Source organism: Schistocerca piceifrons, chromosome 7, assembly GCF_021461385.2.
Source record: "Schistocerca piceifrons isolate TAMUIC-IGC-003096 chromosome 7, iqSchPice1.1, whole genome shotgun sequence".
In the NCBI taxonomy this organism is placed as follows: domain Eukaryota; kingdom Metazoa; phylum Arthropoda; class Insecta; order Orthoptera; family Acrididae; genus Schistocerca; species Schistocerca piceifrons.
This window is the reverse complement of record NC_060144.1, coordinates 185,565,354-185,579,474: the sequence shown is the minus strand read 5'-3', so window position 1 is coordinate 185,579,474 and position 14,121 is coordinate 185,565,354. Positions and strand designations below refer to the sequence as shown.

Sequence of the window (14,121 nt, the reverse complement as noted above, 5' to 3'; positions counted from 1 at the left end):
CCGTGCATCCGAACGTTGAGCGTTGAGCGTGCCGAGTTTCTGACGTCATAGCGTGGAATAGCACGTTCGGGAGTCTTTCCGAATGTGCAGAGCAATATCTGGCATGTCAGATATTATGAGCGTGCGTCTGAGCGTTGACCAATGAGACGGCACAACGCCACCTACGTCACACGCACACCGTCGACTTCAGTACAGAGTAGTGAGGCGCCATATTGGCATTCATTTCAAGCCTATATGTATTATATGCCGTTTCTGAGCACCAGCAAACTGAGAATCACTGGAAAACCCGTTGTTAGTTGTGTGATTCGTTCTAATAAAATAATGAGATACATCGTATTCGTGGCAAAAGAATTATTGTAACTTGCGTATTATGAGAGTAGGCTATTTGAAGGCAGTGACACGGTGAAGATTCACTGAAAACGCATTGTTCATGGTACAATTTGTTATAATTAAATTTCAATTAGTAACATAATCATCTACGATTAACGTTTTTAGCAAGGGGTAACACAGTATTATTGAGTATAAGAAGTGTGCTGGTTGTTTAACGCGATGAGTAGCGTCTCTATTTACAAATGAGTTTTTATTGTGGCGGTGGTTCGCGTCTTAACACATCCAAATTGTTTTTCCTAACATTCGCGTTTTTATTAGATTCTGATACTTTATTATTAGTTTAATATAAGTATATACTATAATATTTTATGTTATGTAAATATAAGTTCACCTTTTTTGATGGGTGACTTTGTTCGATTGGCTTAATCTACAGGACAGCTTACGCTACTTGTATAAAAATATTTTGCTCCTTTTTCTTTTACGCTTCGTAATTCACATGTTGCAAAGAGTCTGCTACTGGATAGGAACAGTGATCAAGTAAGACTGACCTTGGGGTTTTACTAAAATGTGAGAATGATGAAATAATGTTTATCTTATGCGGAGAAGTATTCTAAATTTGTACCGTACTGTTTGTAATGGTACTTTTATAAGCCTGTGTCCTTGTTGATTGGACATGGTACTTTCCTTTTCGTGGACGATGGAGGAAATCTGCGTTTCAATAGAGCTAACGTGGGAATTTTACGCGCGCCCGTTGAGTAAACAGTGTGATTTACGAACTAGAAACATCCCTCGACTGCCGCTGGAGTGCGTTGCGATCGCGTATACCACGTTGGGGCCCACGTACCGTATGCAGGAGTCGCATCGTTCCTGAGCGTTCAGCAGCACGTTGAACTTGGCACGCTCAACGTTAACGTTCGACAGCACGGTCCGTGTGCCGACGGCTTTAGCATAAGTTAGTTTAAGTTGTGTTTAAGTCTAGGGACCGATGACCTCAGTAGTTTGGTCCCTTAGGAATTCACACACATTTGAACATTTTTTTTGTGAAATCCATTCGACCACGACATAGCAGCCCCGAACCTTTATTAATTGTTACATTTCCGGCCGCGAAAGTTTACATTTTGCAATAAATCCATTGTGACTACTCCACATGTCATCAGTTTTGTATCTTCCGTGTCTTCTCTATAAGTAATATCTGCATGAGTCGCACGTCATTTTATTTGTGTTTGTGACGTTCAGTTCTCACCAGACGATGGGCTAACAAGCCCAAAGCCGTTCGTGATTTAAAAAATTAATTATACAGAACGTTAGGAAAGTGCTTCCTATTTTATATTGTGGTCACATTTTGCTAAGTACCAACAGGAAGGTCAGTTAATGTTATTAAGTCTCAAATTTTTTCTTATTCTTATTATGGGCATAAGTACAGAAACCTCACTGCTATCCTGGTTAATGCCTATCGGAGGCTGAACGAGTAACAGAAACACACGGATGACCAAATTTCTTTTTTTTTTCTTTTACAGAAAACTGCTATTTGCCAAACATATACCGGATTTCACAGCTACGCGTAACTCGTCGAAGCTGTCAATGTATATACAGAATCCGACGTTGCCCCAGTCAGAATATATGGCATGCGGGAAGGCACGAGTACCTTCCTAGATACGAGACGCGTATAGACGTGTATCTCATAGAAGATATTATGAATACAGTTACTCTGTTAGTAAGCTAGTTTGGTCGCGGTGGGTGGCAGTGGGTGAATGTGGTGGGCGAACATCCGCGGAACATGGAGCAATAAATAGTCTTAGATAAAGCTAAATAACACACGAGTTAGGAACTTTATCGTAAATATGAAAGTAGAGTCGCCAACGTGTTTCATCCATACCGTGATGGGTGGAAGTGGGTGATAGTTATTGGAAGCTATCTCAATGTAACACGCGATGTGTACCATTAAGTTCTCTTAGCAAAAGCTATATTCTCTATGACTTTCGAACTTTACCGTATTAGTGAATGTACTCGCTTGTACAGTCCTCACCCTGTTCCACACATGTTGGCATTAATATTACGTTACACACACATATTTAACAGTAACACCACGGGGTCAATACTAGTCTAATTATATGCAAAAGTAATTTGCAAAAGAGTAAGCGACGTAATCGACATAAACGCACTAAATTATGAAAAATATTATACTCACTAAGAATAAGCGTAATACAGTAGTGTATTGTTCGATTATTCATTTGTTAGTTACGAGTATTTTTATCTTAGAGTCTATGTGGATTTTTTTTCTCTTTTCACCGTCGGTAAAGTGTGATTGATGAAAACGTGCTGAGAGATTAAAAACTGATCTGTTTGGTATTACATGTCGTTATATAAGTCTGAACGACGAATCCGTTCATGTACTATTATTACGGGTGAATTAAACAATAAATGGATTTTCACATGTACGGTAAATTCCATAAGTTACAGAGTATATAGCCTTTTCTAAGAATATTTATTGCTCGATAATTCACTGATTTTCGGTCGCCACACTCACTCACCCACTGCCACTCACCGCGACCAAACTCCCTTACTAGGAGCACAACCACGAGTGGGTGGGAGTTGGTGGTCACGGAGAAAAGTCGGAATAAACACTGTTTTTAGTATCACTCGTTTTCAGTCCACTTTCGGGAAACAAGCGTCAATTTTTTTTGTTTGTGTTTTTCGCACTCTTCATTTGGTATGGTCAAACGAGCTTTTTCTTGCATACTCTAATTACAGGTAACGAATTTCACTGTCTCGGTTTGTGTGATTACTGATTCCTCGATCCCCTCGTCTTCGCTCTCTTCCTCTACCGAGCACCCTTTCCTCATTATATCCGCGTCACTTAGCTCTTCAAATCCTGGTTCAGACGCACTGCTATTTAACCATTTACTGATGGTTTCGTTATCTGCGTTTTCAGAATCATAAATTTGAATTCTAAACGAAAATATTCGTTCTATCATATAATTCGCCGGACCATTTACTGATAGTCCACGAGCCGGATCACTGCACCCTGACAGTTGGGAACTTTTTGTACCATATCTACTAACAGCAACATGCCGAGCCTCCAGAATCTGTAAGTCCTTTATTTTAACTTGTCCATACAAAGTTTCACTACCACAGAAAAATTCGTCAGAAACATGGTATCGTTGGATACGAATGGGCAAATTTGTTGGTTATTAAAATATGAGTCATAGTCACCACATCCCTTATACTGTAGAAACCATAGACTTGGCACAGAATAAGCGAGTGAAACAAACTGAGAATGGCAGACAGATTAGTTGGTTACAAAAGAATTCTTTACTCATCTCCGTAAAGAATTTTTGCAGAACAACTTCGCTATATCCCTTTCTTAACACGCTTTTGGTGCATTTCTTCAAGCAGCGTGTGTAGGTGACAAGGCTATTCTGACATCGTACAGTAAGAAAAAAAAAAAAAAAAAAAAAAAAAAAAAAAAAAAAAGCATCAATTGTTTGGGTCTTAGATGTAGTGAATATCACATTGACAGCAAAACACTAAAAGATTAATCTTCTAAAAAAAGCGCCTGTGAGTGGATGAGGTAGTCTTTTGTTCGGAAAAAAACTTTCTAGGTCGCCATGGCGACTCTGTAAATTCAGTGGAAATCGATCTCAGGGCGTCTGGATAAGCAAGTTAGCAATAGATAAGATCACGGAAGGCCCCGAAAATACATGTAGATGAAGTAGATGATTTTAAAAAAATGCTATTTTACAAAGGAGACTAAATATTTTTTCTTGCGGTAACAATCACAAAAACATTTCAAAAAACAGCTACCAGCTTGGATCAGCCAGGGGCCCTCACACTGTCTAAATGCCAGTGCTGCAAAGGGTGACGTAAGATTTCCGTAACGTTGTCAACAGAAGTAGCTGTATATGTCAGTGTACGACAGTCTCATGACAACTGCCTGGTCGAAACTGGCAATTGCCTTGTGAATTTTTTTTGTGATCGTTGTCGCAAGAAAATAAAGACAGTTTTTAGCAGTTTTCTTTTATGAAATAGGAGACTTATACAGTATATAGTCTGTAGTAAGTAAACAGACTTTGGAAATTAATGGCTGAACTCGAATGTATGGAGGCGTATTTATGAGATAAAATGAAAACATCGCTGTTCCTCGCCATTACCATTTACTTCTATTACCATTCCAACGAAAATCTAGTTGAACGTTTCTGACAAAGATGTCAAACGTTTCGACTGCAATTCAGAACACGAAGTAAGCTTCAGTTAGGCGGCGTTCTGTGCTGTGACACTTGCGAAAAGAGAACACACTAAGCGTCCTTTCAGCATTGCCAAATATGATACGTTAGTTTTCGGAAACGACAATCACTATAGGGAAAAAAGGAGGTTCATGAACTTCATATTTAGTGTAAGATGTTTTATTTCTTTCTTCTTTTTTGCGGTTGCTGTAAATATTCGCATCAGAATTTTTAACCTGTCTTAATTTCAGCGTCAAACTGGAGCCTAAGAACCTATTGACTAAATTGTTCAAGTCTGTATCATGTACAAGAGACTGTCATGAAACTTTTGTCTCCAGAAGTAAAGTAAGTATGAAGTGTTAGAGACAGCACGTAAATCTTCCAGATTCTGTTTCTCCATATTTGATCCAGATATGTTTTCAATAGCGAAACTGAAGAGAGTGCAGACAAAATATAAACATCTCCTTGTTATATTGAAAGCAAAAAATAGTTTGTACGTTCACCCGAAAAGGCAGCGGCGAAACTTATTAACTGTCAAAAACACCAGACTGCATCAACACGTAAACATAAAAAGATAAATTTTATTATACATTTATTCTTTCTGGTGCCATTTTTATTAATTTAAAATATCAGGTATCACTTAAATACTTTAAAAATGAGACTTTTAGGGAACAGTCGACACATGTTGCGGGCTTGTTTGTCAGTTCGACAAAATGCTGAAGTGGCCAAAAGGATTTCATGGTTCATTTAAATGAAGACAGTTAAATCATTGTTTGCCCTGACTTCGTCAAAGTTTGTCCGATTTAGTGAAATATCGACCGTGGTACAGACCTATTCGAAATCCCCTCTTAGAAAAAAAAAACGAAAAAGGCAGAACAGCAATCGATATGCCTGAGAAGAAAAGAACGTCTACCGGTAGTAAGATGACGGGAAGTGAAGCTCCTTAATCTGTGCACTCGGCCTTGCATCACTTGAAAAGAAGCGAAAACGCGAGTAGAAAAACCGCAGTACACGCCCCCGGCCAGGTATTGCCAAGTTTATGTTATCTGCCCCACTGAAGACATGCAGTTTTATGAGCGTCTGTGAGAAGCGGCCTTTTCCGAGGTACGCTGCTTCAAATGTAGATTGGATGCCGTTCCCTTCGCAATGTTCGATCGAGAACTGGTTGAGATGAACTTATATTCACTAAGACAGGCTGACTGTCATTGACAATGCGTGACATTCATGTCTTATCCCTGTCAGTCAGGATCTTTTTACGACCGTTGTGCTTACGTTGTGACACATGGTGGCGAATAGTATACAGTTCCTTGTAGACACGTTGGGAATATCGTGCTGATACACCTACAAATCTATCCTAATTATCCACGGTGCGTTTACAGCTTTTTTCTGTCTTTCTGTCCCGTCTTACGTTGCTAATTAGATACGACCTATTGACACAAACACAACGCTTCATTGTCATAACTTACGTCAGCGTAGAAGGTCCACGTAAACGCATCGAAACAGTTTTACACCATCACTGAAAACGAACAGTATTCTCTTTACTGCCTGTTGAGGTTATATTCCATCTTTGGACCAGTTAAATCAGGTAAGAGAGCTGATGGCGGGTTCATTATCGCACAGACCATCCTTTTTTATTTACCATTGCAGAATATGACAGGAATAGAGAAGGAAGACTGGGTTGAACGTGCCGTCGACATCGAGGTCATTAGAGAGGAGCACAAGCTCGGATACGTCAAGGATGTGGAAGAAAATCGGCAGTGCTCTTTCAAAGAAACCATTCCGGCATTTGCCTGGAACGATTTAGGGAACTCAAGGAAAACCTAAATCTGCACGGCCGGACGCGGGTTTCAACAGTCGTCCTCCCGAATGCGAGTACAGTGTGTTAACTGAATAGGAGTCAGCGAGTAAGAGAATTCCTTCTTCTGTATACTTTCCGTGGCTGCTTCTGCATCACCGTCGTCGTCGTTGTCGTCATCGTACATAGTGGACTGCAACAGTCGAGGCCTTCCGCACCTCAAGCAGAGAAGCCTGGTCCCTGCTGAGAAAACATGGAAGTCCTAACGCAACAGACCGCACGAAGGAGGCTGTTAGTTCCACGAAAGTAGCAAATAACATTGTGACCACCTCTAGCACTCCTAACGTCCGATCACATACTGTTAAGATTAAAAAGGAATTGAACGCTCTCAAACTAGCCTCTTAACCTGAGTCAGACTAATCCAGACCATTCAGTAGTGAGAAAAAATCTGTCAAAGGAATAAAAGCAGAAAAGGTACCTGGTTTTTACGGTCTCTGTAATTCCGAATCCACAGTGGGAAGCACGAAAAAAATTCGCTAGCAGCATTCTTTACTGGTATTTTTCAAGAGGGTAACATACCCCATCATTTGACAAGAACAAAAATCATATACATCTTAAAACCAGGTAAACTAAATGACAAACTGCAAAGCTACCGACCCATTGCTTTATTTAGCGTAGTATATAAACTTTTGGTAAGATACTGCATAAATAGAATCACGTCACAAAATTTCCCGAAACCTTCATGCTGAACGCGCAGGATGTCGTCCAAACCGCAGCTGCACCGGCCAGATACTCTTACTGACACCTCCTATTGAAGCAGGACTCCAAAGCAAACAAGAGACTTCAACTATGTTTATGGATGTAACAGCAGTCTATGATACTGTATAGAAGCAAGGGGTTATATTCAAACTTTACGAGTCAAGCCATGTCTTAAAATTGGAAACCCCATCAATGCCATGTTAAGCAATAGAAGCTTCCGAGTAGAAGTGTAATAAGGTGAGCCTTCTAATGAAGCTTAATAACGCCCTTACACAAGGATCAGTGCTAGCCTCTCTTATCTTTTCCCTGTAAATTGCAGACATGCCTAACGCAACATCAATGAAATATGGATATGCTGGCGATCAATTTCAATATGCTGGCGATTGGGCTCTTGCTGAGACCCACAAATACCTTGGCGTCAGCGAGTCTTGTCTTGACTGGATATCTCCAAATTGTCGGCAAATACTTCCGTAACTGGAGGTTAGAGCCAAGTGCTGCCAAAACAGAAGTCATCAGCTTCCATCTTAACTACAAGGAAATAAAGGTATATTTTGAAGGTAAATAGCTGTGTAATAACAAAAGTCCACGTTATCTAGTGGTAACTATTGACACGACGCTTAGCTTCAACGAGCACTTGCTGAAAATTGCCACTAGGATGAAGTCCAGAAACAACATCGTGCAGAAACTATGTGGCACGACATGGGGCTCTTCAGTTCTAACACTTAGTCGCAGACCTCCAGATGTAAGACACCCAGATCGGTGTCAAACGTTGTATGTCTATCGGGTACCAACCAACACAGATTTAGTTCGTGCTATGCACCGCCGTCCAGTAGAACATGCGTAAACGGCAATTAAAAATAACATCAGAACTACGAAGCGCAGGAAAGGCGTATTTGTGAATAATTCCTGGTAGATTTGTGGGTAAGTTGGTAGAGCGTGAGGTCCTCGTACCAAAGCTTCCGCGTTCAAATCCCACTGATAATTTTTTTAACTGTTTACGCGGGAGATTGTTATATGTAATTTGCTTCACACATCTCTTCGTATGTAACCATTATTGTTGAGCCTTTGTCCCTGAATGAATGACACTGTGTGTGTGTGTGTGTGTGTGTGTTTGGGGGGGGGGGGGTCGTGTTTGCATTGATTTTTTAAAATGTCATGTACCTATTATTGGTCTTATTATTTTGTTCACTGTTACTACTATTAATTTTATTATGTGTATTATAATTATTTTTTTGATGCAACCGTTTCGTTATTTTTCTGTTCTGATTCAATATTCTGTGAAACTATAAATGTACTCTATAGATTATCTACCTTCAAAGAAACGAAGCGAAAGCAGACTGTCAAGAGAACATAGTGTAAACTCCAAACAGCCCTCTTACATGTCAAACGTCTGTCCCACATAACACTTTCACTCATAATACAGTAAAAAAATGTATATATAGTCATAATTGGCGTATAACCCCATGGCCGTTGCTATGAGGATTCAACGCTCTACCAATTTCCTCACGGAGCTATACTTAACTACTCACAGTTATGATTTTACTGTGCTCTGTAGTTCTGATGTCACTTAATTAACGTTTACGCTCGTTCTGCTGGACGCTAGCACATAGTACCAACTAAACCGGAATTCAGGTTGATACTCTATCGACATACAACGTTTAATACCGATCTGAGTGTCTGACGTCTGGAGGTTTGAGTGTTAGGTAATTGCCCTTGGACTGGAGTACCCTGTGGCAGAATACTGCGCTGCAGTCTGGATGAACAGCCCATACATCAGACTCGTCGATACGCAGCTCAACCAGACTATGCTCATCATCACAGGAACAATCAGAAATAGTTTCGCCTGTTCTCAGCCATGTAGCTCTCCCGAACAGCTGCTGATCCTTACCCCCCCCCCCCCCCCCCCCCAAACGTGAGGACACTTCTGCACTCTCTCCCGTCACCACCTCTACAAGATGCAAAATCTCTCGTGGACAACGGAGCAAAAATAGCAGACCAATGGATAGAAATATGGCAGGACAACACTACCCCAGGACAGCTGAGGATGCCTTGCATCTCGACCAGGCCACCAGGGGTTGAAGCACATCGCAACATCTAGTCTGCACTCAATAGAATAAAGAAAAATAGTGGAATACATGCTGACTCAATGCACAGATAGGAATTAAAAGCAGCATCCAGCTGTGACTGGCGCAGAACGACAAACTGTTCAGCACGTCATACGTACGTGCTCAAATCGACAATTTCCTGGCGATGCGAAACAGTTCCTCTTAGCAAATAAGGCATCAATTGTGTACGTTCAGCATAAGCCTATGCTTTGTAAATTTAATCGACTCGCAATCATGACTTTCTTTCCTGTATGTTAAATACCTGTATATGCATTATTCAAGAAAAAGTGTTTCCTTGTGTGTCGTGATGCTAGTCATACGCTAAATAAATAAAATCAGCAGCTACAGCAGCAGCCATCTCACATCCTTTGCTGCATAAATGGCCGCCCTAGTCTTTTTCCATTGCGGTCTTCATCGTTACATGTTTCCTAATATCATGCACCCACATTCAATGAGAGCACCGTTTTGACATTTTAATGTCTCCTGGAACCTACGAAAACTGTGAATGAGGAAACAGCGCTTAGCTTTAAATATTATCCTCAGACTCCCTTTCACAGACTATCTTACACGACCCTTAAGTCTACAGCACACTTTTAAGACAAAGAATGAGACAGTACTCAGCTATTCTGAGAAGGTGAAACATGAATATGTAAAAGGACTGATTATACATGCAGTTATCTTAAACGGAAAACTCGCAGAATAGTAAGTATGCAGCTATCGGAGAAACTGTATTTTTTCCTTCTTTTCGTACTGAAATGAAGTTAGTGGAGGACCCGAAACCTAGCAGAGTTTTGCTGTGGAGAATAAAGACGTTCTCTTGCCATTTCATCTTGTTTACTGTTTTTCGTTCATTTACTATCAATTCAGAAGCAACTACGGCTTCATCGCAGGACCTTAGCTCTGTGACCGATATGATATACCACCGCGACTGTATTCGGATAGCCGGCCGCGGTGGCCGTGCGGTTCTAGGCGCTGCAGTCCGGAACCGCGGGACTGCTACAGTCGCAGGTTCGAATCCTGCCTCGGGCATGGATGTGTGTGATGTCCTTAGGTTAGTTAGGTTTAAGTAGTTCTAAGTTCTAGGGGACTGATGACCTATGATGTTAAGTCCCATAGAGCTCAGAGCCATTTGAACCATTTGTATTCGGATATACTTGCTGTTGCATGACATTTATCATAGAACTAACGCGTCCGAGGATGAAGCCTTTTTTTCTGAGACATCAATCTTCTGACTGACATGATGCGGCCCGCCACGAATTCCTCATCTGTGCCAACCTCTTCGCCCCTGTGTAGCACCTGCATTTTACGTCTTCAATTATTTGTTGTGTATAATCTAATATCTGTCATCCTCTACAGTTTTTACCCTCTGCAGCTCCCTTTAGTAGTATGCCAGTCTCTTAATGTATGTCCTATCATTCTGTCCCTTCTTCTTGTCAGTGTTTCCCGTATGTTCCTCTCCTCATTCCTTACCTGATCAGTCCACCTAATTTTCAACATTCTTCTGTAGCACCACATCTCAAATGCTCCGATTGTCTTCTGTTCCGGTCTTCCCCACAGTGGATGTTTCACTACTATAGAGTGCTGTGCTCCAAACGTACATTCTCAGAAATTGCTTCCTCAAATTAAGGCATATGTTTGATATTAGCAGACTTCTCTAGGCCAGGAATGCCCTTTTTGACAGTGCTAGTCTCTTTTTATGTCCTTGCTCCGTCCGTCATCTGTTATTGTGCTGCCTAGGTAACAGAATTCCTTAACTTCATTACGTCGTCATTGCCAGTGCTGATGTTAAGTTTCTCGCTGTTCTCGTGTATGATACATCTCATTACTTTCATCTTTCTTCGATTTACTCTCAATCCATATTCTGTACTCATTATAATGTACATTCCATCCAACAGATTCTGTAATTAGTCTTCACCTACACTATGGATAGCAATGCCATCAGCGAATGTTATCACTGATACGCTTTCACTCTGAATTTTAATCCCTATCTTGAACATTACTTTTGTTTCAGTCATTTCTCCTTCGATGTATAATTTGAACAGAGAGACTGCACTCCTGTCTTACCACATTTTTAAACCGAGCACTTCGTTCTTGGTCTTTTTATCTTACTGTTCCCTTTTGGTTCTTTTAGATATTGTGTATTATGCGTTTTTCCCTGTAGCTTACACCCATTTTTTTCGGTATTACGAACATCTTGCACTATTTTATGTTGTCGGAACGCTTCTTCCACATCGACAGATACTAAGAAAGCGTCTTCATTTTTCTTCAGTCTTTCTTCTATTGTCAAGCGCAGCTTCTGAACTGTCCCTATGATGCCTTTATCTTCCCTAAAGCCAAACAAATGGTCATCTAACAGATCCTTAATTTTCTTTTCCATTCTTCTGCTACTTATTATTGTCAAGCATTTTGATGCATCAGCAGTTGAACTAATTCTGCGATGGTTCTTGCACTTATCTGCTACAGCTGTCTTCAGAATTATATGAATGATATTTTTGCGAAAGTCTGATATATCGCAAGAGTCAGATTCTACACAGCAGCTTGGATAATCGTTTGACTGCCAATTCCTCAAACAATCTTAGAGGTTCCAATGGAATGGTATCTATCCCTTCTGACTTATTTAATCTTAAGTCTTCCAAAACTCTTTTAAATTGAGACTATAATACTGGATCTCCTATCTCTTCCTTATCGACACCAATTGCTTCTTCTATCACGTCATCCTCCCCCTCACAGAAGCCTTCGATTTACTCTTTCCACCTACCCGCTCGCTCCTGTGCGTTTTAAGAGTGCAACTCTTATTGCACTTCTAACGTTGCCGGCATTGTTTTTAATTTCACTGAAGGTTGTTATGATCTGTCTATACGCTGACTCATCCCATCCGACGATCATTTCTTTTTCTATTTCATCACATTTTTCCTGCAGTAATTTCACCTTGACTTCCCTGTACTTCCTAATTATTTAATCCCTGAGTGATTTATATTCCTGTATTCCTGCCTTTCCATGAACACTTCTGTTAGCCAAGGTTTCCTCATAGTAATCTTCCCAGTACCTTTGTTTGTCATTCTAACATCCGTGTTTGCTCTTTTTAGAGATGTCCACGCCTCTTCAATTGAACTGCCTCTTGTGGTATTCCTTATCACAGTATCCACATTTTTAGCGAACTTCAAACGCATCCCATCCTTCCTCAATGTTCAGTATCCCAATTCCTTCCACACTGATTCTTCCGAGCATTTCTCTTAAACTTCAGTTTACTCTCCATCGTTAGTAAATTGTGATCTATGCCTGTATCTGCTCCTGGGTACACATTACAATCCATATCTAACCATGATGTAATCCAGCTGGGATCTTCCCGTGTCTCCAAGCCTTTTTCATGCATACCTCTTCCTCTTGTGATTCTTGAACAGAGTAATCGCTGTTACCATATGAAATTTATTTCAGAACTCAGTGTTTTCTCCTCTCTTATTTCTACTGATCAAACCTATATTTTTTTTTCAGATTTTCCAACTTCCGTACCATGTTGAAACTTGTGACACTACACGCCTCGACTTGTAGAAAGATTTGTTTATTATTTAGTCTTTTTCTCACAGTCACCTCCCCCTTAGCAGTCCCCTCCCGGAAATCCGAATGGGGGACTAATCCAGAATATTTTGCCAGCAGAGATATCACCATGACATTGGTTGAACTACAGACCACATGTCCTGTGGTTAACGTTATGTGCCTTTAAGGCCGTGGTTTCCATGGCCATCTGCTCCCTCGTGCCGTTTATCATTTCTGATTCCTGTGCCTTTTAAGGACAGTATACTACCCGAAGAGCAAGATAGTGCCCTGAACATCTGTCTACTCCTCCGTTCTCTTTCAAAAAATGGTTCAAATGGCTCTGAGCACTATGGGACTTAACATCTGAGGTCATCAGTCCCCTAGAAATTAGAACTACTTAAACCTAACTAAACTAAGGACATCACACACAACCATGCCCGAGGCAGGATTCGAGCCTGCGACCGTAGCGGTCACGCGGTTCCAGACTGAAGCACCTAGAACCGCTCAGCCACACAGGCCGGCCCGCTCTCTTTGACAAGGCCGTTGGCAGACCGAGAGTGACTTCTTATGCCGGAAGTCTTCAGCAATGGTTTTCTAATGAATATTATTCAAAATTTAAGCAATGACTAGGTTCGAACCCGGGGCCCAAGAGGTTATTATTACTAATGGAAGACGCTACTCCTAGACCTCGGGTACACCTATATGATTTCCAGACCGATGGGAAATAAACAAATAACAATAAACATAGCTGGGTGGAGAAAAAAACTGTAGAAGAATAGTCGTTATTCTCCTTAACAAAATAATTAACAGTTGATGGTCCTAACTTCCTGCACTATAGAGCAACAAGGCTAGCAGAGTTTGGACAAGAATAGGGGGACTGGAGCGTCCCTCACCTTGACTGGGTGATGCTAAGTCAGTCAGCTTCCAATGTGTTGGCAGCGCGGTCTGCTGCTGGAATGTGATATATGCCTGCCATAGGCACTGCTGTTCTTCCGGAAACTGTACTACCATAATTTACTTGTGTGTTTTGAGTATAGGCATCAGAAACCATCATTTACTTTATTACGATGTATCGCTCATGGCAGTCATCATCACGACTTGTACTGTTCATCTGAATTTTTCCATACATTACGGCCTTCAACTATGTCGGCTTATGTTTCTCCTGCATAATTTCTAATATCACCTTCCGACTTCCCGTTAGGTAGCCGTCTCCATCTTTTCGTATTTGCTGGCATCCAACCATGTCTTTCCTTATACTTATATGGATATGGTGTCTGTTCTTTCGGACATGTCCGAAAGAAAAGACACCATTGATAACCTGCAGCTGTCTAGAACGAAATTAGAATTATACTTTTACCTTCAGCTGTTGACGGGA

General features: G+C 40.9%; 1 protein-coding gene across 1 annotated transcript in view; it reads right to left on the bottom strand.

The window, feature by feature from the left end:
• Positions 1 to 14,121, bottom strand: part of LOC124805539 (protein goliath) — a 663,220-nt gene that overhangs the window by 527,223 nt on the left and 121,876 nt on the right. The gene's annotated exons all lie outside the window — the stretch shown is intronic.